Below are 23,927 nucleotides of genomic sequence, written 5' to 3' on the forward strand. Positions count from 1 at the left end.
TTGGTCTGAACAACAAATGAACCTCTTGACCATGTCTGCATGTTTTTATGCATTGAGTTGCAGCCACATAATTGGCTGATTAGATATTTGCATTATCGAGCAGATGTACAGGTGTACCTAATAAAGTGGACATTGAGTGTATTTTTGAGAGCTGGCATAATTTCCTTTCATGCTGTGAAATTCCAAGATTCTACATGTTAAAAACATTTTTTTTATCTCCAAGTGACCCTGTAGCTCATCTTATTCAACAGATGTGATTCAACAGATGGAATATCAATTAACAAAATTCTGTAACTGCAACAGTAGCCATCTTTATGTGTAATTTATGCTATTTGTAATCAAACCATCTCATACCATTTATATGTTCCACTTAATTTGCTTTGGTTTGTTGGAAATGCATCTGAGAACATATCTCAGGGTGTGATAGTAGCTTTAGAGCTGAAAACACAATTACATTAATATGCTGGGTAAATTGATTCATCCAGGAGGAATTTACAGAGGTGTTCATCTGATGGAGATGAGTAAAGACCTACTAGCTTTTAAATTCTGTGACAAGCATTCACATAGGTGCTTCTATTATATAACAGACCTATTCCTAAGCAGTTTTATACCAAATACTGTATTGTTGAGGAAGTGTGGACTATATGCTGTTTCCACAAAAGAGACTACATTGTGACTGTAATTTGTGTGGCTTCACTTCTGATTTTCTGTGCTCTCCATCACAAAGGGAACGATAAATGATGCATTGAGTCTCAAGGGATTTAGAGTCAGTTTTCTCTTTGTCTCTATTAAAATGTTACACTCCTGTGTTTTATTGCCTTGGGAAAAAAAGGGTGTCATAATAGTGGCTGCCAGCTTTTCAGCTGGGAATATAAATGGGCAGTTTGCATTCTGACAGTCAAGTCTCACAGCAGCCTGTTCATTAATTCCACTGAGGCTGCGGTTAGGACAAGGGTTGAAGTGACATCTAAGGACCCAAGCAGTTTGTACGTGCTGTGCATTCCCTCTGAATGTTAACCAGAGCTCGAGGCATTAATCCAGCCCACTACTAAATAACTTTGTGTCCCTAGTGTAAAGTGGCCTGGGTAAAATAATTACTTGGCAATAGAATGCACTTCATCACGTTTAAATTAGATTTTAGTTATTCGCCGCTTCATTTTCACAGTAATCTGGTTAGGAGACCGATTCTAGGCAGCTGTGATTTATTGTGGACTGTAGAAGATTTTAAAAGGAAATTGAGGGTTTTTAATGACACAATGGGAGCTGCTGCAGGTTTGATTTTCTTTATTTATGTTATCTTGTGATGCAAAAGAACTAACAAAAATAAAAAAATACTTTTCCTCTTTACATGCAGTTAACTTCTGCATTGATTGCTTTGTTGTGCTCGGGTATGTAAGCACGAGGAGAAACAAATCAAAAGCTTACACATTTAAGAAATTCAACTATACTGTGATTGACAGTTGTGCCAACCCAAACAGATTTTCAAAATCACATATATTATCCTATGTATGCAGATGAGAAATATATTCAGAATATAAATGTGTGTCATATCTCTGATGGACACTGCTTACGTTGCTAGATTTGAGGGGTTTGCTTGAACAGTTAGCATTTGTTGATATCCTGTAAAGCAGCATATACTGTACATTGCTGTTATTATTAAGGTCTGTATAGTTCGAGTTCAAGCTGCAGCCCTTTATCACATTTAATCTGTTAATTGATGTCAACCCACTAAACAGTAAGTAGCATTGTAAACAGTGTGCATAACAGTATTATAAAGCAATAGGCAAAATTGTTGTAAGTGGATCTTATTGTCAACAATGTTCGATCATCCTCTTACCATAAAAAGACAGAGCCACTGATTAAAATATTGAAATAGTGGAGGTCCAAATAGAGATAATTTATTATTATATAATTTAATGTCTTTGCACTGTACGGCTATCAGAAAACAACAAATTTCTTGTCACATAAGACAGTGATAATAAACTTGATTCTGATTCATATCACTGATATGAGAGAGCTGTTCGCTGACCCTCAAAGTTTAAGATTCAAGATTCAAGTTTATTTATCATGTGTACTGTACATGATAAATTTGTGTATATGTCCACCTTTTATCTGTTCCTTCCTCTCCTTCAGTTCCCTGTTCTGCTTGGCACGCACTTTGCTTATTTTCCCAGACATGCTGCATCACAAGAAGATTGTCTTCTTACGCACTAGTGTGTGCGATCGACTAAGCACAACTTGTGAAGTCAGCAATCGTCTGCAGCAAGTCACACACCGACCTTGTAAACCTTTGCAATTCAACACCTCCATAGAATTGTGGCAACAACTAAAAATCAACTAGCGTGGTCTTTTTAAATAATTTTATATCCATTATTACCAAAAGGCCACTTGGCCCGTGAGGACCATGCCAGCTCCTAAGGAATGAACCCATTTAATTCCTTTCCCTTTCTCCTTACTTTCCTGCAACATTTCTCCCAACATATTCTCTCACACATAGAACCATCTACATTTCTTTAATTCCGTTTGCCACTAACCTGTACTCATGAAATTCACCTAACAACATGTATGGGAGCACTTGGTGAAAACCCCCATGTTCACATGAAAATTTAGTACAGACGGTACTCAAGGTGAGGATCTAACCTGATTCCCTGGAAATGTGAGGTAATAGCACTGACTTCTGCACCGCCATGTCACCATGTTAGTGGAGTGTCCTCCCAGCCACCTGAGACATGTTCCATGGAGTTACAAAACAGAATACTATAGCAAACATTTTGCAGATTTATGGGCCATCATAGCACCATAAAAGATAGCTATCAATTCTATGTTTCTTCTTTACTTCTAGAAATAAACTTGTTTAGATGTTTTTTTCCTATCAATGCAGTTAAAAGGATATATAATTATAGTGCATTACATACTGTTACTCCAATGACTTCAACATTAATTTAGAATATATCATGCTTATGCAACTCAACATTGGTCTCATATCAGAGATGAACTTTTGGATATTGAACTAAATTCTGATGCTTGCCAATGTTTTCAATAACGGCCCTCTTAAGGACAATATACTTTCTGGCACCCCCATGTAAAAAATGTCTACCATATGCTAACATGAGAAAAGTGATTGTGCTTTAAATTTTTATTTGTCTTTACTAGCTTACACTGTACCTGTGCTCTGTACAGCAACTTTGATATCAATGTGATCCTTGAGCTTGATGGTTCACTGCATGGAAGCCTCTTTCAACAAGGTAGGAAGATGGAAATGCAATGACTAGCAGTTTGGTTCTTCTCCAAAGACCAGGAAACTTATTATGACAGTGTAGCCACATACCACAAAAGCCAGCATCTTTGAAAAACATCTTCGCTTCTTCATCATTCTGAATTTCAATAATTTTTCTTGCAAGCTCTCTTCCTCTTCTTCCACCATGATTTAATTACCCAGTCCAGAATTTCCAGATTTTTCAATTTCTTGAATTGATTCTGAAAATCCTTCTTCAGTGACTGCAGGTGTAAGCAGTACTCTTGCAAATCACCATCTGTTAAAGAGAATGCCATACTTTCCATGCAGGGAAGCTGTGAGAACGTTCTTAACCCGATGTTTTGGTTATATATTTCTAATTTTTTCAACAAAAGTGGACATGCTCTTTTTGCCTGGATTAAATTGAAATTCTCACCCTGAAGTTTCATATTTAGAATACTGCATTCATTTTGAAATACAGATCAGCTAGGTATGCCACATCTCCATGTAGAAGTTCAATCTTGTTTCCCAAGCTCTTGTTGACTTTGAGCACAAATCCACCCACAGTATCATAAAGATCAAAGAAATGTTTTAAGCAGTAGCCTTTTGGCAACCAACACACTTCAGTAGGAAGAAGTAAGCATTCAAATCTTCATTGTTACTTTGGCATTACTGGCAAAATATTCTGCTGTTTAATGGATGAGCTTTAATTTTGTTGATAGCAAATATTACAAGAATCATATCTAAAAAAGTTATTTCCTGAGGTTTTTGGCTGTGAGATGTTCACAATAAATTACACAATGGATTGCAAACAGACATGGAATTTCTTTTCTCATAAATGCCCCAAACCAGCATGGTGTTCCATCTATCGCACAAGAAATCATGTTCCTAATCGGAATACTTTTATCCTCAATATACGTGTTGAGCTCATCATAGATTGATTCTCTGTTGATATTTGTTCTTAGATTTTTACAAAAGAGAACTTCATAAACTTTTGCAACACACATCAAAGTTGCTGGTGAACGCAGCAGGCCAGGCAGCATCTCTAGGAAGAGGTACAGTCGACGTTTCAGGCCGAGACCCTTCATCAGGACTTTGATGTGTGTTGCTTGAATTTCCAGCATCTGCAGAATTCCTCGTGTTTGCATTCATAAACTTTTCCATTTTTGATAAAGCATACATATGCCATTAGCAATGCCTCGTCTCGGACAGTTGACTCATCCAGTTGTATCCCAAATTCTGCTTTTTGTAGCTCTGTGCATAGATTCTCAAAGCCTTCACTCATTTTATCAACACAATGAACTACAGAATTACTACTCAGAGGAATTGATTCTAAAATACTGGCATCCATTTGAGAATAGTGATGACCACTTCTGATCTAGTGGTCTCACCAATCATATGAGATTTTCCATACTTTGCTATCATTTTGGAAATGTTATAAGAAGCAATGAGACTACTATCAAGGTTATTTTTAGTTTTCTTGGTAACTGACTTGAATTTGCAGCACTTTTCAAATGCTTCTTTCATCTTCTGGAACTGAGTAATACAAAAAGTAGCCTTTTCAGGATGTCTTTTACGGAAGTGTTCCTGCATTCTTGATGGTTTCATGGCTTAATTAGACAGTATGGTATTGCAAATAAGACACATAGGGCATGGCTGATCCAGTAGGAATGGAATAAAACCATACTCCAGGTACGTAACATTTTATTGATGCACCTCCTGTAGTTTCTGTTTCTTAGCAGGATTAGAATTCAAGGCTTTACCGCCTTCAGACACATAGAGATTGTGCCGTATGTATTTATCCATCATTAAGGGGGCTAAATTAAAATAAAAAATTAACACAAACTGGAAATGCCTGTTGGATGTTGACGACAGCAGTGAATTGACGAGGTCGGTCAGGCCTCGTGCCTCAAGTTGGGGTGCTGCCCCCTCCCCAAGAATCTTGACAACTTCTATTTCTATTTGCCCTCTTAGGATATGTAACCACCCCCTTGGGGGAGGGGATGTTACTGCCCCTTTGGGAATCACTGTTCTAAGCCTTACCTCTTGGGATCTAACTGGTACACCCTGGTCATGAATAATTTGAGATATGGAAAGGTCAGGGCTTCAGATTCTATTGGAGATAAACAGACAAGAATGATTGAGCAGCTTTCTAAATAACACTCTTATTTGAAAGAGTGAAATACCTTGAGCCAGTAAATAAATGAAAAGACTAAGATCGCAAATGTGAAATATAAAATATCAGAAAAGCAATGTCATTTCGATATATAATTTGTTTTTAGATTATACAATGCATTGATTTAGGAATCTATGCTTATAGCCCCCTAGAGCTTTAGAATGAACAGTGAAATATTCAATCAAATTTGATTTTCGTTCAATGATGTAGGAATACATTAATGTCACACCGGTATTATTGGGGTAAATTGGTCACCTAAGGTATTAAAATGGCAGGAGATGTGTAGGTTTATAGTTATAGCGTCAGGCAGCATGAAAACAGGACCTTGGGTCCCAACTTGTCTATGCTGACTGCATTGTCCAGCAAGCTAGTCCCATCCGCACATATCTGGGCCATAGCCCTCTAAATCCCTCCTATGTACTAATCTAGATGACTTTTAAAAGACTTTAATGTGCCCACCTCAACCAATACTTCTGGGGGCTCATTCCAAATATGCATCACCATTTGCGTGACGAAGCTGAACTGATGTCCTTTATAAATCTCTGGCCTTTGATGTTAAATCTGTGTCCTCTTGTTTCCACCACTTCCTACCCGGGTAAAAGGCAATGTGCTTTCATCTTGTCTGCCTCTCATGATCTTATATACCTCTATCAGGTCACCTCTCAGTCTCCTACATACCTGCAAATAAAGTCCTAGTCTATGCAATCTCTTCTTGTAACTCAGATCCCTAAGTGCAGGTAACATCCTGGCAAATCTTTTCTAGTTTTATAAAATCTTTGGTATAACAGGGTGACCAAAACTGTACATAATACTAAGAGACTGGCCTCACCAACATCTTATCTAACTTCAGCATAACTTCCATCATCTATACTCAGTGCCCTTATTGATGAAGGCCAGCATGCCAAATGCCTTCAATACCCATCCATCTAGCTATGACACCACTTCCAGTAAACAACGCACTTGCACTCCTTGGTCCCACTGCTCCATAGCACTATCCAGGACTCTAGTATTCACTGTATAAATCTTACTGCAGTTTGATCTCCAAAGTGCGGTACCTCACACTTATCTGGATTGAAAGCCGCTTGCCAATCCTCAGCCCACATACCCAGCTGATCAGATTCCCCTGTATTTTTTCATAAAGTACTACACTGTCAATAACAGTCTGAGTCCACTGGAGGCCTGACGTCTGTGGGTCTGCAAATCTGTAAGTCCACTGGAAGCTGGAAGCCCAGAGGTGGCCTAAGCTGGGGCTGAAAGCCTTTACGTGTGTCACAGTGGGTGGGTGGGTGGGAGGAAGGAAAGGGGCTTGTTTACCTAGTGTTGCTTCGTTTTGTTGCTCTTGTTGCTTGTGTTGTTCTGCTGAACATTGTGGGCATGCTATGTTGGCGCCAGAATATGCGGTGACATTTGCAGGCTGACCCCAGCACATCTTGAGGTTGTATTGGGTGTTAATACAAATGACACATTTCACTGTATGTTTTGATTTGTACATGTGATAAAATAAATGTACTTAATTTGATCAGACCAGCTATTTTAGTATCATTCCCAGACTTACTAAGCATGCTTTGTTAATTCACATCCAAATCATTTACATAAATTACTAACAATATCGGTGGCACACCACTAGACACGAACCTCCAGTACTAACCACCATTTTCTGCTGCCTACCACTGAGCCAATTATGAATCCAATGTGCTTTCTACCACCCCCAACCCCCACTTCCAGCCAGCGGATCCCATGCAATCTAACCTTCCAGAGTAGCCTGCCACGAGGGGCTTTAAACTGTCTCACACCTCTACAGCAGCACATGCCTGGTAAGATTATGCTCCTCTGTAGAGGTTCAGACAGTGTGTTGGAGGGTAGTTAAAGCCCAACATCTGACGTACCAGACAATTACGCACCTCAACCAAACTCATAGTGCTAAGAAGCAGTGAGTTACTGGCACAAGAGAATTCTTAGCAACACACAGAAGATGCTGGAGGAACTCAGCAGGTCAAGCAGCATCTGTGGGAAAGAGTACTGTTGATGTTTTGGGCCGAGACCCTTTGTCAGGATTGGAAAAAAGTAGATGAGGAATCAAAGTAAGAAATGAGGGGGGAGGGGAGGAAGAAGCACGAGGTGATAGGTGAGACCGGGAGTTGGGGGAGGGGTGAAGTAAAGAGATGGGAGTTTGATTGGTAAAAGAGATACAGGACTGGCGAAGGGGGAAATCTGACAGAAGGCCACGGAAGAAAGAAAACGGGAAGGAGCACCAGAGAGAGATGATGGGCAGATAAGGTGAAAGAGGGAAGTGAAAATAGGGAATGATGAAGAGGGGTGGGGAGGCACTCCCGGAAGTTTGAGAAATCGATGGTCATGCCATCAGGTTTGAGGCTACCCAGATGGAACATAAGGTGTTGCTCCTCCAACCTGAGTGTGGCCTCACCTTGACAGTAGAGGGGGCATTGACTGATGTGTTAAAATGGGAATGGAAATGGGTGGCCATTGGCAGATCCTACTGTGTGTCCAGGTAAGCAGCTCTATGTACAGGATTCCTTGTGTTAATTAGGAGAGGTATAGAGTATACACAATTATGAGGAGTAGAGTATTCAAAATTTTAAGGGGTATAGAGCGTACAAAATCATGAGGGATATGGGTAGGGTGAATGTAAAGCAACACACACAAAATGTGGGAGGAAATTTTCAGGACAGGTCTCAGCCCGACATAAACTGTTTATTCAATTCCATAGATGCTGCCGGACCTGCTGAGTTCCTCCAGAATTTTGTGTGTGTTGCTTTGGATTTCCAGCATCTGCAGAATTTCTTGTGTTTAGGGTAAATGTAAGCAGGCTTTTTCCACTGAGAATAGAACTAGAGGTCATAGGTTAAGGCTGAAAGGTGGAACACTTAAGGGGAGCATGAGGTGAAACATCTTCACTCAGAGGGTGGTATGAGTGTGGAAAAAGCTGCCCACAGAATTGATGGATGTGAGTTTGATTGCAAAATTTAGAGACGTTTGGATAAGTACATGGATGGGAGACATATGGAGGACTCTGATCCAGGTGCAGATCAATGGGACTAGGCCAAATAATGTTTGGGATAGACTAAATGGGCCAAAGAACCTATTGCTGTGCTGCAGCATGTTATTACTCTAATTGCTGATTCCTCCTGTCAGTCCGATGCCTCTGGGCATTTCTCTATCCATTCTGTGACTGCTGCTGTGCATCGTTTTTCAACTGGAGCTCCATTTTTCTTGGCTTCCTTCAGGGCGGATTCACTCCGGTATTGGGTGGCCTGGTGGTATCTCTTCAAGACTGAAAGGAATAGGGTAGAGGCCATGAAGACTAGGACAAGAATTGTAGGGAGGAGGAGGGGTAGTGCAAGAGGATCTTTGAAGCAGTATGTTCACCATTTGCAATTGTAGCATTTTGGTCGTGGAGGAGTAGAAAGAACAGTAGCCAACATTGTGGTTATCAGAAGCAGGTACAGACTAAACTTTGAGGTAAGTGTGTTTTAAAGTCTTACTGTTCTTGACAATCTAGAACAGTCTAGAAGTGCTACTTGCCAAGCTATATGCAGACCAGGCTTTCCTGAGTTCAAAAATGCAAACACGAGGAATTCTGCAGATGCTGGAAATTCAAGTAACATACATCAAAGTTGCTGGTGAATGCAGCAGGCCAGGCAGCATCTCTAGGAAGAGGTACAGTTGACGTTTCAGGCCGAGACCCTTCGTCAGGACTAACTGAAAGAAGAGCTAGTAAGAGATTTGAAAGTGGGAGGGGGAGGGGGAGATCCAAAATGATAGGAGAAGACAGGAGGGGGAGGGATGGAGCCAAGAGCTGGACAGTTGATTGGCAAAAGGGATACGAGAGGATCATGGGACAGGAGGCCCAGGGAGAAAGAAAAGGGGGGGAGGAAACCCAGAGGATGGGCAAGCGGTATAGTCAGAGGTACAGAGGGAGAAAAAGAAGAGAGAGAGAAAGAATGTGTGTATATAAATAAATAACGGATGGGATACGAGGGGGAGGTGGGGCATTAGCGGAAGTTTGAGAAGTCAATATTCATGCCATCAGGTTGGAGGCTACCCAGACGGAATATAAGGTGTTGTTCCTCCTGAGTGTGGCTTCATCTTTACAGTAGAGGAGGCCGTGGATAGACATATCAGAATGGGAATGGGATGTGGAATTAAAATGTGTGGCCACTGGGAGATCCTGCTTTCTCTGGCGGACAGAGCATAGGTGTTCAGTGAAACGATCTCCCAGTCTGCGTTGGGTCTCGCCAATATATAGAAAGCCACATCGGGAGCACCGGACGCAGTATATCACCCCAGCCGACTCACAGGTGAAGTGTCGCCTCACCTGGAAGGATCCCTGAGTGTCTGGGGCCCCGAATTTTGGTAAGGAAGGAAGGGTAAGGGCATATGTAGCACTTGTTCTGCTTACAAGGATAAGTGCCAGGAGGGAGATCAGTGGGGAGGGATGGGGGGACGAATGGACAAGGGAGTCGCGTAGGGAGTGATCCCTGCGGAAAGCGGGGGGGGGGAGGGAAGGATGTGCTTAGTGGTGTTGGAGGTGGCGGAAGTTACGGAGAATAATATGTTGGACCCGGAGGCCGGTGGGGTGGTAGGTGAGTAGGTGAGGACAAGGGGAACCCTATTCCTAGTGGGGTGGCGGGAGCATGGAGTGAGAGCAGATGTGCGTGAAATGGGGGAGATGTGTTTGAGAGTTCAGCTGGCCCTCAGTGAAGATTTCAACAGTTCTGACACATGGATTGGATGTTCACAAAACAGGGTGATTCACTATTGGCAGAGATGAGACCATGTTTCTCACCTACTTTAGTGAACTATTGGGCCTGCCATATGGACACAACCAGATTTCTTGGTCCAACTCATTGGAATTATTCAAGAATTATAATTGGAATTAGAATTGGCTTATTATTCTCACGTACTGAGGTACAGTGAAAAGCTTGACTTTCATACTGTTCATAAGGATTAATTCATTACCCAGTGCATTGAGGTATTATAGGTAAATCAACAACAGAATAGAGAATTAAGTGCAACAGTTGTGGAGAAAGTACAGCGTAGGTGGTTAACATGGACCAAGATCACCGTAATAGAGAACCATTCAATAGTCTTATAACAGCAGGGTACAACCTATCCTTGAGCTTAGTGGTACATACCTTTAGCTTTTGTATCCTCTGTCCAATGACAGGTGCATGGATTATGGATTTCAGAACTATGTAAGGGAGATGTGAGGGTAAGTTTTTTACTCAGAGAGTCATAGATGCCTGGAATTTGCTACCTGGTATGGATGTAGAGGCAAATACATTAGAGGCTTTTAAGAGATGTTTGGATGGGAACGTGGATGTAAGGAGGGATATAGATATGGTTTAGGTAGGATGGATTAATGTTTGAGTGTTTTTGATTTACTTTTTACCTGGTTCAGCCACAACACTGTGAGTCAAATGGCCTGTTCCTGTGCTGTACTGTTCTATGTTCTATGTACAAGCATAGAGACATGGGACGGGTTTCTGTCGGATATGTCCAGAAGAACACCTTTTAATTGCTTTCATGGTTAAATTTTAACGACATACAGAGGAAGAGCAGCCCTATGTAGAAGGGCTATAGATTGTTCTTGAGGAAGTTTGTTAACAGGATTACAAAATATCATTAAAAGCAAATGTAGTCTGGTTTACTGTGATTTCCTAAATATTTAACTGCATATCATTTTGATAAGGAGACTTCTACTAACACTTTACTTAACAATCAGCACTTGTAACGTACTGATTATAAACTGATAATGTGATTGAATAGTGATAATGTGATCTAAAGCAAGCATACATTTAGCCCACTGGAGATCAAACAGGCATCTCATTGGCTCATTGACCACTTTTCTCAATTACTAAATATCTGAGCTTTATTAGGCTTTCTGAGCTGTTCCATAGTAATTTCTGACTACAGTTCAGCATTTCAAAAAGCAATCATCAATCTCATTGTATTGTTTTAGCAACCTCTGAATCATTTGTTTTTCTACAGTTAAACACATTTGGCAGACGTCATAAATTAAATCTGCCCTGGAAAGGACTCAGTTCTTTCATTCCTCTACAAGTATGCTCTAACAAATGTTGATTTTGCATTCTGACTCCATTTTTAACATTGCTATCACTTGTCATCTAAACAGAATTTCTTGAGAAACCGTTTTCTCCAAAATCTCCAGCTAGCAGGTTGACAACAACTTATATTCTGACTGGGTAGCCTCCAACCTGATGGAATGAACATTGATTTCTCAAACTTCCGGTAATTTCCCTCCCACCTACCCTTTGCCATTCTCTCACCTTATCTCCTTGCCCGCCCATCACCTTCCTCTGGTGCTCCTTCCCCTTTTCTTTCTTCCATGGCTTTCTGTCCTCTCCTATTAGACTCCCCCCTTCTCCAGCCCTGTATCTCTTTCACCAATCAACTTCTCACCTCTTTACTTCATCCCTCCCGCTTCAGGTTTCACGTATCACCTTGTTTTTCTCTCTCCCTTCCTCCATGCTTTTAAATCTACTGCTCATATTTTTCTCTCCAGTCCTGCTGAAGGGTCTCGGCCTGAAACGTCAACTGTACTTCCTTTCCATAGATGCTGCCTGGCCTGCTGAGTTCTTCCAGCATTTTGTGTGTGTTGCTTGGATTTCTAGCATCTGCAGATTTTGTCTTCTTTGTCAGTAGATTATGACAGTTTGGCTGCTAAGACCACTTGATATATTACATATTTGACTTAATATTCCGTGTCAGAATTGGATTTATTATCACTGATTTAGATGATGGGAAATTTGCTGTTTTGTGGCAGCAAAGACATAAAACTACTGTAAATTTCAAAACAATAAATCAATAGTGCAAAAATAAAGAAATAATGAGGTAGGATTCATGGATTCAGGAACGGTTTGGCAATCTGATGGCAGGAAGGAACAAAGTTGCTACTGTATCATTGACTGTGAGCCTGCAGGATCCTATAACTCTTCCCTGAGAGTGATAAGAAGAGGACACGTGCCATATGGCAAGAAGCCTTAGTGATGGATGTCACCTTGTTGGGGACCGCGTTTTGAGGATGTCCTCGAAGCTGGCTGAGCTTACAACTCTCTGCAGCCTTCTGCAATCTGCATACCAGGCTGTGATACAATCAGTCAGAATGTCCTTTCCCATCCTTGTATAGAAACTTGTAAGAATTCCTGATGGAGTGCTAAATCTCCTCAAATTCTTACCGAAGCAGCTGCTGGGTATTTTAATTGTTTCCTGTTTAAGTTGTTGCAAACTCCATGCCATTCTTTTGGATGACTTTATTGCAGCAAAAGAAATTAGCGCAGTGGTGAAAGTCCTCCTTAAACAGGCTGAATGTCCTATTAAAGCAAAGCCTTTTCACAAAACTCAGTAAACCTTTCTCTTGTGTTATGACCCTCATTCAATGAATGAATTAAAGAAAAAAGCATCCAGGAAGATTTTAATCAAGTGGGAGGTAATATATTCTGGTAAAGTAAGTGAGAGTTCCAATGGCACAGCTTCAACGGAAAGTAAAATGAGAAAGAGCCTGTAGTACGGGCACAAGATCGGTACACACAGAATGGTGGAGGAACTCAGCAGATCAGGTAGCATCTATGGAGAGGAATAAACTATCAACGTTTTGGGCTGAGACCCTTCATCAGGACCAGTTTATACCTCTCTGTAGAAGCTGTTAGATCTGCTGTTCCTCCAGAATTTTCTATGTTTTGCTCTGGATTCCCAGCATCTGTAGAATCTCTCATATTTACCAGTGCAGATCACTTAAGATGGCAAGACAAGTCAGCAAAGTCTCTGGGATGCTGAGCTTTAAAACATTGAGTGTTAAAGGTAAGGGCTGCATTCCTTCAGGAATTCAAATAGGTGTTTGATTGATAAGTGAATAAGGTAAATCACTCCCAATGACTCAAGAATCAAAGTCCTTACAGCACAGATTTAAAATGATTAACAAAATAAAAGTAAGGAAAATCATTAATGCAACAAATGATAAGGATTTGGAATCTCTCAGTGGTGTGCTAGCTGTCTGGTTTTGAAGGGCAGCCTTCATAACTGATGGGATAAGAATATGCAGGAGAAAAGGCTTTGAGTTTGAGGGAAAAAATGAGTAAGGACTAACCAAGCTGTTGTTTGAAAAGGCAAGCAACAGCAACATGGTGGCAGAGCCTATTTTATAATGGGAAGAACAAAGCTGTTAATGTGGAGCGATATGTGAGTCTGGACGGTTAGATGCTTACACTAAATTTGCTGCAATAGCGTATGAAGATACAGACTTGCATCCCTGTCATTTGTCTGATGGGAGGAAGTTCAGATCTTCTTATTCTATACTGCCTGTGAGAGGAGTAAAACCTAGCCTCGACTGCGAGGAGCAGCCTTGGCTGTTGAAGCAATAGGTGTTCAATCAACGTAGCTGCATGACGACTGTCTGCTGGATCAAACCTTGAATAAATCAATGCTGCAACCCGTCTGCATGATGCTTGCAAGTTCATTTGTTGCCATGGGAACGTGGGCCTTGGGAACTTCTTGAGTCACATGATGAGCTCTGGGAGATTCTCTTCATTCTCGACATGACCTTTTCCTCATAGAGAATTTACTTTTGTGGAGCAAAAGACAGTGCATCGATTTTATTTGCTAATAAGAAAAAATATTTCCACAAAGCCACAAAATGACTCCATGGTAACAACTGAGGTTTTGTCTTGACTTTAAACTGATTTATGATTACAGAGTTACTTTAACAAGACAGTGTTAAATAAAATTAGGAATGACCAAATGTTACTCTTGAAGACTTTAAAGACAAATTAGAGATTAAAAAGGTAGCTGCAAGTAAAATTTGCGCGTCATGACCAAGTCTGCTCTTGCCTAAAGCACCGTAATTTGGAATGGTGCACTCAAAAAGTTACATTAAAATCCACAGGTCCTCCCAATTAGAAAGAACAGCTAAAATGAATAGTTATATCCAAAATTGTTTTGATCGGTGTCAAAGGTATTCATATACGTCTGTTCAACGTTTCCTGTCGAGGAAATCTTGGATGATTTGGAAATTGCCATTCGAATCATATTTTAATTGCAAAAGAAAATAATATTTCAAATAATATATCATTAGTATTTACTTGTTCCAGAGAATCCGTAGCAATTTAGATTCCTGGAGAGCAATTCAGCAGTTCTGCTGAAGGGTTTTGGCCCGAAGTGTCAACTGTACACTTTTCCATAGGTGCTACCTGGCCTGCTGAGCTCCTCCAATATTTTGCATGTGTTGCTTGGATTTCCAGCACCTGCCGATTTTCTCTTGTTTGTGAGCAGTTAAATTGAATATTTCATTTGAAAATTTGATATTTGATTCATGAGCATTCACCTCATGAAGTTAGTATAGTCAAAAATATGTCATCGTAAGACAAAGAATTATTTAGAATAAATTGATCATTAGATCCAACTGATCCATGTTATTCCTCTCCACACCTTGTGGCACATTGGGTGGCAGCCGTTTCTCTACCATTTTGTCTGTTTCTTACAAGTCCAAATTGCTAGCTCAACGCTCAATCCAACACAGATAGAAAGTGTGCAAGGAGCCAGCCAGATTCGAACCTGGGCCCACTCAACTCAAAGTCTGGTGCTGATGCCACCACACCACCAGGCACTGATCCATGCATACAATTTAGTCATTATTAGTTACAAGGTAGCTAGAATGATGGAATAATTTAATACAGTTGTGAAATTGAATTTGGGAAACTGTGAAATAGGTACCCAGTAGAATTCCCATTTTGTGATTCCTTCTATTTGACTACTACTTATCTCGAATAGTTACCTGATTGGTGGCCTTTTACTCTTTCCAGACACCTTATGGGTGCAAAATTTCAGCTACTGAAATATCCCATATAAAATATCAACGAATGAATTATCTGCAGAAAGCAATTTTGCTTTAGTTCATCTTGTCATTGCTTTCATTCAAATAAATAAACTGATGAATAGATTGAGTATTTCACAAAATCTGTAATGAAGCTGGACTTGATTTGTTGCTGCTCTCTAGTGGAAGGGTAACAGCATTCTTGTTTTCTGTCCCCGCACCGGCAGCGCAGTGTGAACTCTTTGGAAAGGACAGCTGTAAATCATATGAAATTTCACTTCATAAGAGAAATTTAAGGTTGTAAATTTTGTGAAGGGGAATTCAGACAGAAATCTTTAAATACTGTATTAGTAGGAGAATGGAGAGATAATAAACTAGTTAATGTTTGGGCATATGTTGATATTGATAAGAAGGAACATACTCGCCTTCGCTTCCTTGGGATTTAATCCTGAGTTTGTTTGCAATTGAATGACCTCCGACATGGATCCTGTGGGGTTATATCCTCCCCATTCGATGAATCTGTTATCCTCATGTTAAACAATCCCTGGAAGAAGAAAGCTACAAATACATACAACGTACTCTTGGAGAGGAATTCAATGTTGATCACTGGGAGTGGATTAGTAGCACCACCACAGACTGAAGGACCTGGGAGGTAGTGAGTGAACCAATACAAGAGGTAAACTGATTTATCCTCATCTTCACCTGCCTAACCATCTATTCATGATAGCAACAGGAGAACTAACTACTGCATAGTACTTGTGGAGACTAAGTCCCTCGCTTCAATGAACCCTTCCCCTGTCATCAACCCTCCTCCTCTTCTTGGACACTCCACTCTGGCTCTCTGCCTGGATCTTTTCATCTCATATTACCAATGAGACATCAACTGTCTCAACCTCAGCACTTCTCTCCTCCTCGAACCTCACCCCCTCTGAACAGACTGCCCTCCACTTTCTCTGCACTAATCCCAAACTTACCATTAAACCCACAGACAAAGGGGGAGCTGTTGTAGTGTGGCGCATGGACCTCCACCCTGCTGAGGCCAGTCAGCAACTCTCAGACACCTCCTCATATCTACCCCTTGAAGATGACCCCACTCTGGAACATCAGAAGACTGTCTCTGACACCATCACTTCCCTCACCAACTCTGGAAAACTCCCATCCACTGCTATCAAACTAATAGTTCCCTTACCCCGCACTGCTTGCTTCTATCTCCTACCCAAAATCCACAAACCAACTGTCCAGATAGGCCTATTGTCTTTGCCTGCTCCTGCCCCACTGAACTTGTGTCTTCATACCTCCATTCTATCCCCTTGGTTCAGTTTCTTCCCACCTACGTCCGCAACATTTCTCATGGCCTTGATCTTCTCAGTAACTTTCAATTCCCTGGCCCTGACTGCCTCATCTTCACCATGGATACACTCTCAATACACTTCTAATCCCCATCAAGAAGGCCTCAAAGCTCTCTGCTTCTTTCTTGACAGAAGAGCCAAGCAATTCCCCTCCACCACCAACCTCCTCCGTCTGGCAGAACTGGTCCTCACCCTCAAGAATTTTTCTTTTGGCTCCTCTCACTTTCTCCAAACTCGAGAGGTAGCCATGGGCACCCACATGGGCCCCAGCTATGCCTGCCTCCTTGCTGGCTATGTAGAACAGTCCATGTTTGAAGCCTTCCCTGGTAATACACCCAACTCTTACTCTGCTACATTGACGACTGCATTGGTGCTGCATTGATACCCATGCTGAGCTCATCAATTTTATCAACTTTGCCTCTAACTTCCACCCTGCCCTTAAGTTCACTTTGTCCATTTCTGACACCTCCCCTCCTCCTTTCTCAACCTCTCTGTTTCCATCTCTGGAGACAAACTGTTGACCAGCATCTTATATAAACCTACCAATTCCCATGACTATCTTGACTATACCTCTTCCCCCTCTGCCTCCTGTAAAAATGCTATTCCCTTTTCTCAGTTCCTTTGTCTCCACTGCATCTGTTCCCAGGATATGGTTTTCCCTTCCAGGATATCCGAGATGTCCTCCTTCATCAAAGAAAGGGGTATGCTTTCCTCCACTATTGAAGCTGCACTCACCTACATCTCCTCCATTACCCGAACACTTGTGCGCACCCCATCTTCCCACCACCATAAGAGTAATATTGTTCTTCTTGTCCTTACCTACCACTCCATCAGCCTCCGCACCCAACACATCACCCTGTTCAACTTGTACTATTTTCCAAGGGGATCTTACCACTAAACATATCTTTACCTTCCTCTCCCCCACACCCCTGGCTTTCAACAGGGTGGCAGAGATCACTCCCTCTGCAATTCCCTTGCCCATTCATCCATTTGTCCATCCCCGTTAAGCTCCCTCCTGACACTTATCCCTGCAAGCGGCCTAAGTGCTACAATTTCCTATTGATCTCCTCCCTTACCTCCATTCAGGGCTCCAAATAATCCTTTCAGGTAAGGCAATACTTCACCTGCAAATCTGCTGAGGTTGTCCATCGTGTCCAGCGCTCCCGATGTGGCTTCCTCTATGTTGGTGAGACCGATTGTAAATTGGGGGGCAGCTTATAGAGCACCTCTGCTCCATCCACCACAAGCAGAGCTTCCCAGTGGGCAAACATTATAATTCCGATCATCATTCCCATTCTGACATGTCGGTCCATGGCCTCCTCTTGTGCCAAGATGAGGCCACCCTCAAGGTGGAGGTGCAAAACCTTATATTCTGTCTGGGTAGCCTCCAATCCAATGGCATAAATATCAGTCTCTTCTTCCAGTAAAAATATCACCCCTCCCTTTCCTCTATTCCCACCCTAACCTTTTACTTCTTCTCACTTCCCCCTGGGTCCCCTCCTCCTTCCTTTTTCTCTATGGTCCACTCTCCTCTCATATCGGATTTCTTCTTCTCCAGTCCTTGACCTTTCCCACCCACCTGGCTTCGCCTATCACGTTCTATTTTGCCTCCTTCCCCTCCTCTGACCTTTTTATTCTGGCATCTTCTCAGTCCTGAAGTAGGGTCCCAGCCCAAAACATTGGCCGTTTATTCATTTCCACAGATGTTGGCTGACCTGAGTTCCTCCAGCATTTTGTGTGCGTCCCTCCTTTTTCATATCACCCATTTTGTGATGATAGAAAGATGCTAAATGGAACAGTTGAAACAGCTCTGGTAGCTCAAAACTGGGCATCAACATGGTGTTGTGTTCTATCAGGAGCAGAATTTATACCATCAAATTCCATACCCTCATAGTTCAGCATATCCTTCATTCTAGCAAGCCAGGGATCAATGGTTCAATGAGAAATGCAGAAGAGCATATTGAGAGCAGAACCAGGTGAACTTATAATGATGAGGTCCCAGTCTATTGAAGTTGCATGATAGGACTACTGTGTGCCAAACAGGAAAGATAACATTCAATAGAGAGAGCTAAGCAATCTCATACCCAACCTTTTGGATCAAGACTCTGCGGGAAATATCATACAAAATCATGAGTTATGTGGAGAACTAAGCAGCAAGTAGGAAAAAGAGGCTCTCTCAATTCTCATGCAAGTACTTACGAAAAAACATAAAACACCGACAACCAAGTTCAGCCAGATGTGCCAAGTGGATAATTCATTTCAGCTTCCTCCTGAGATTCCCAGCCCTGCAGACACGTCTCTTCAGTCAATTTGATTCACTCCACAAAATATCAAATGTAGAATGAGACCACAGGATATAGAAAAGTCTATGGGATCAAATAATATCCCAGCTGTGGATTGAAGTTCTGTGCTCCAAAATTCATATTTCTGGAAAGTGGAATTAGGCTGGAGAGATTTTTCAACCAACATGGACAAATGGGCAGAGTGGTCTCCTTCTGTTTTGTCAGTTTTCTATGATTCTAGCCTCAATTGCAATTGAATGGCAGAGTTTGTTAATTTCTTCCTTTAATGTCTCTATTTTACCTTTTAAAGGTGGATGGGGTCCTGTCAGCATCCTTGATCTAAAGCTGCATTTAAATGGCGGTTCTTTACAGCAATGGTTCCTACTCCCAGGGTTCATTGACCGGCTATTTTCCGAGGCTCGCCTTAGGGTTTCAGAGGCTCTGCGGCCCTGTGGATGAGTTGATTCCAATCCGATGTCACAAGAGAAAGTGGAACATTGCAAACAGCAGATCAACCGTTGGATACCTCAGTACTTTGATCTCGCTCTCTCTCATATATATATATACGGTTGGGGAAAATTTGCTATTGATTCTTAGTAACAGAACTTGGGAAAAAAAGCGACACACCAGACATTAACATCACAATCAGCGAGTTGTTTTTTGTTTTGTTAGTGTCGCCTCTCTCAGCCCCTTTATTAGGGAGAGTAAGAGCCTGTGGCATGTAGAATTTGTCTGAGGAACAATTAGTTCTTGTTGTACTGCCAATCATGGTCTCTCTTTAGGGGACACACATCAAAGTTGCTGGTGAACGCAGCAGGCCAGGCAGCATCTCTAGGAAGAGGTACAGTCGACGTTTCGGGCCGAGACCCTTCGTCAGGACTAACAGAAGGAAGAGCTAGTAAGAGATTGGAAAGTGGGAGGGGGAGGGGGAGATCCAAAATGATAGGAGAAGACAGGAGGGGATGGAGCCAAGAGCTGGACAGGTGATTGGCAAAAGTGATATGAGAGGATCATGGGACAGGAGGCCCAGGGAGAAGGAAAAGGGGGAGGAGGTGGAAATCCAGAGGATGGGCAAGGGGTATAGTCAGAGGGACAGAGGGAGAAAAAGGAGAGAGAGAGAAAGAATGTGTGTATATAAATAAATAATGGATGGGGTACGATGGGTAGGTGGGGCATTAGCGGAAATTTGAGAAGTCAATGTTCATGCCATCAGGTTGGAGGCTACCCAGATGGAATATAAAGTGTTGTTCCTCCAACCTGAGTGTGGCTTCATCTTTACAGTAGAGGAGGCCATGGATAGACATATCAGAATGGGAATGGGATGTGGAATTAAAATGTGTGGCCACTGGGAGATCCTGCTTTCTGTGGCGGACAGAGCGTAGATGTTCAGCAAAGCGGTCTCCCAGTCTGCGTCGGGTCTCGCCATTATATAGAAGGCCACATCGGGAGCACCGAATGCAGTATATCACCCCAGCCGACTCACAGGTGAAGTGTCGCCTCACCTGGAAGGACTGTCTGGGGCCTTGAATGGTGGTAAGGGAGGAAGTGTAAGGGCATGTGTAGCACTTGTTCCGCTTACAAGGATAAGTGCCAGGAGTGAGGTCAGTGGGGAGGGATGGGGCGGGGAACGAAAGGACAAGGGAGTCGTGAAGGGAGCAATCCCTGTGGAAAGCGAAGAGAGGGTGGGAGGGAAAGATGTGCTTAGTGGTGGGATCCCGTTGGAGGTGGCGGAAGTTATGGAGAATAATATGTTGCACCCGGAGGCTGGTGGGGTGGTAGGTGAGGACCAGGGGAACCCTATTACTAGTGGGGTGGTGGGAGGATGGAGTGAGAGCAGATGTGCGTGAAATGGGGGAGATGCGTTTGAGAGCAGAGTTGATGGTGGAGGAAGGGAAGCCCCTTTCTTTAAAAAAGGAGGACATCTCCCTCATCCTAGAATGAAAAGCCTCATCCTGAGAGCAGATGCGGTGGAGACGGAGGAACTGCGAGAAGGGGATGGCATTTTTGCAAGAGACAGGGTGAGAAGAGGAATAGTCCAGATAGCTGTGAGAGTCAGTAGGCTTATAGTAGACATCAGTGGATAAGCTGTCTCCAGAGATAGAGACAGAAAGATCTAGAAAAGGGAGGGAGGTGTCAGAAATGGACCAGGTAAACTTGAGGGCAGGGTGAAAGTTGGAGGCAAAGTTAATGAAGTCAACGAGCTCAGCATGCGTGCAGGAAGCAGTGCCAATGCAGTCGTCGATGTAGCGAAGGAAAAGTCGGGGACAGATACCAGAATAGGCACGGAACATAGATTGTTCCACAAAGCCAACAAAAAGGCAGGCATAGCTAGGACCCATACGGGTGCCCATGGCTACACCTTTAGTTTGGAGGAAGTGGGAGGAGCCAAAGGAGAAATTATTAAGAGTAAGGACTTATTCCACTAGACGGAGCAGAGTGGTGGTAGAGGGGAACTGGAATCCAAAAAGAAGAGGAGAGCTTTGAGACCCTCCTGATGGGGGATGGAAGTATAGGGACTGGACATCCATTGTGAAAATAAAGTGGTGGGGGCCAGGGAACTTAAAATCATCAAAATGTTTAAGAGCGTGAGAAGTGTCACGAACATAGGTATGAAGGGATTGAACAAGGGGGGATAAAACCATGTCGAGGTATGCAGAAACGAGTTTGCTGGGGCAGGAGCAAGCTGAGACAATAGGTCTACCTGGACAGGCAGGTTTGTGGATCTTGGGTAGGAGGTAGAAATGGGAAGTGCGAGGTGTGGGAACTATAAGGTTAGTAGCAGTGGATGGGAGATCCCCTGAGCGGATAAAGTCGGTGACGGTGTGGGAGACAATGGCCTGGTGCTCCTTAGTGGGGTCACGATCAAGGGGTAAATAAGAGGAGGTATCCGCGAATTGTCGCTGTGCCTCGGCAAGGTAGAGGTTAGTACGCCAGACTACAACAGCACCCCACTTATCGGCGGGTTTAATAGTAAGGTTAGGATTAGTGCGGAGGGAGTGGAGAGCAGAGCGTTCGGAAGGAGTAAGTTTGGAATGGGAACAAGGTGCTGTGAAGTCGAGACGGTTGATGTCCCGTCGGCAGTTAGTAATAAGGAGATCCAGAGCAGGAAGAAGACCAGAGCAGGGCGTCCATGAAGAGGAGGAGGGTTGAAGTCGGGAGAAGGGGTCATTGCTGGGGGTGGAAGAGTCTCTTTAGGGGTTTGCTATTGCTTGCTTGATGGGTAGTGGGTGCTGATGCTTTTTGCTGAAACTAAGTGGGGGAGGGCGATGGTTGAATCTTTGCTACTGATTGTGCATGGGAGGGGGAGAGGGGGATGTTGGGGTTTTAACATTTTTACTGTAACTTTTGGGTTACTCTGTTTTTCGTGGATGTCTGCGAAGAGCAAGAATTTCAGGTTGTAGAATATATACATTCTCTGATATTAAGTGGAACCATTGGTTAGTCAATACTGAGGACAATTAAGAGTCAAATTCCATAGCTGATGGCCTACAGTCATATACTAGTCAGAGACTACAGATTCTCTGCTCTCAAGAACAATACTGAATCAAATGGATCATTGTGGCAATTTGATAATAGTTAATTTAAGTACTACTGTTATTTTTTATACATTCAGTACATAGTAAATGTTCCTTGTTCCTCAATTTTTCATAAAAACGCAAGCGGCTTCCACATACAAACCAAGGAGCTGAACAGATGTGGGATGTTACAGATTATGCAACACACGCAAAATGCTGGAGGAACTGAGCAGGCCAGGTAGCATCTAGGAAAAGAGTATGGTTGACGTTTTGGGCCAAAACGTCAACTGTACTCTTTTTCTAGATGCTGCCTACCCTGCTGAGTTCCTCAAACATTTGGTGTGAGTGTGGCTTGGATTTCCAGCATCTGCAGGTTTTCTCTTGTAGAGAATTTTGAGTAACTTTGTCACATACATCAAAACAGTAATTGTGTTGTTTGTAATGTGCTGAGGGCAGCCTGCAAGTATCTGGTGCTAAATTAGCATGCCCACAATTTATATTTTCCAGAATGTGACAGGAAACACAGAAGAAACCCACATGGTCACAGGGAGAACGTACAAACTCCTTACAGACAGTGGCGGGAATTGAAATGCAACCTCTCAATCACTGGTGTTGTAAAGCTGTTGTGCTGCGCACAACAGGTGACCCAATCGAAGACCAGGATGTTAATCCCAGTCTTCAGTTGGGTCACCTGTTCTCACATATTACAGCTGCTTTGACCTAGCCTGGGGCTTCCAGAATTGGAAACTTGTGTTTCAAATATTTTTTGTCACTCATTCTCAAGAACGGCCATGCCATCTACTCGATAGTGCTGTGACGTGTACAGAGAAGGCTGATTAGGCCAATCTCACAAGTTCCTTTCATAGACGTGACAGAGGTGTAGAAACGCAGCAGAATGGGTGATCCTGGATTTTTGAGATCCTCTTTTCTCTTTGCTTCTTCCATTCTAGCTTCATCATATGACCAAGCACCATACCTGTGGCCCTCATGTACCAGTTTCAAAGGTACGTGAGGACTCTTCACCAAATAAATCAAATGACTTTGCATATTAGTAGTGGGAAAGCACAACTTGTAGAACTGACTAGTCAAATGGTTCAATTCAATCTTTTTGGAGGTTTTAGATATTAAGAACTGATTACCTCAGAGTCAAAGTTCCACTGGGGATATTTAGCTTCTTTTTCTTTTTTAAAAATTTTCATTAAACTGTCAAGTACATGCAAAATGCTAAAATTAAATGATTAAATAAGAGACATTCCCTACCGTACGATAGATTCATTTCTGCAGAGCTCAAAGGCGGTGAAGCAAACAGAATTTAATAGCGTCCTTGGGTGCAGAACCTCATTTTTTTAATTTGAACCTGCTCTAAATGTGTGGGACGCTCAGTTCCACTGGGACTGTCGCCTTTGCTTCAAGATGTCAAAATCATGCAGCTCTGCCTTCCAGCTAAAATAAATAAAATTACAGTGCGGTAGATGAAGGCACATAGCCAGGAAGGTAAATAAGGCTGCAGCAGCCATGAA

The sequence above is a fragment of the Mobula hypostoma genome, chromosome 11 (genome assembly GCF_963921235.1).
Source record: "Mobula hypostoma chromosome 11, sMobHyp1.1, whole genome shotgun sequence".
NCBI classification, from domain to species: Eukaryota; Metazoa; Chordata; class Chondrichthyes; order Myliobatiformes; family Myliobatidae; genus Mobula; species Mobula hypostoma.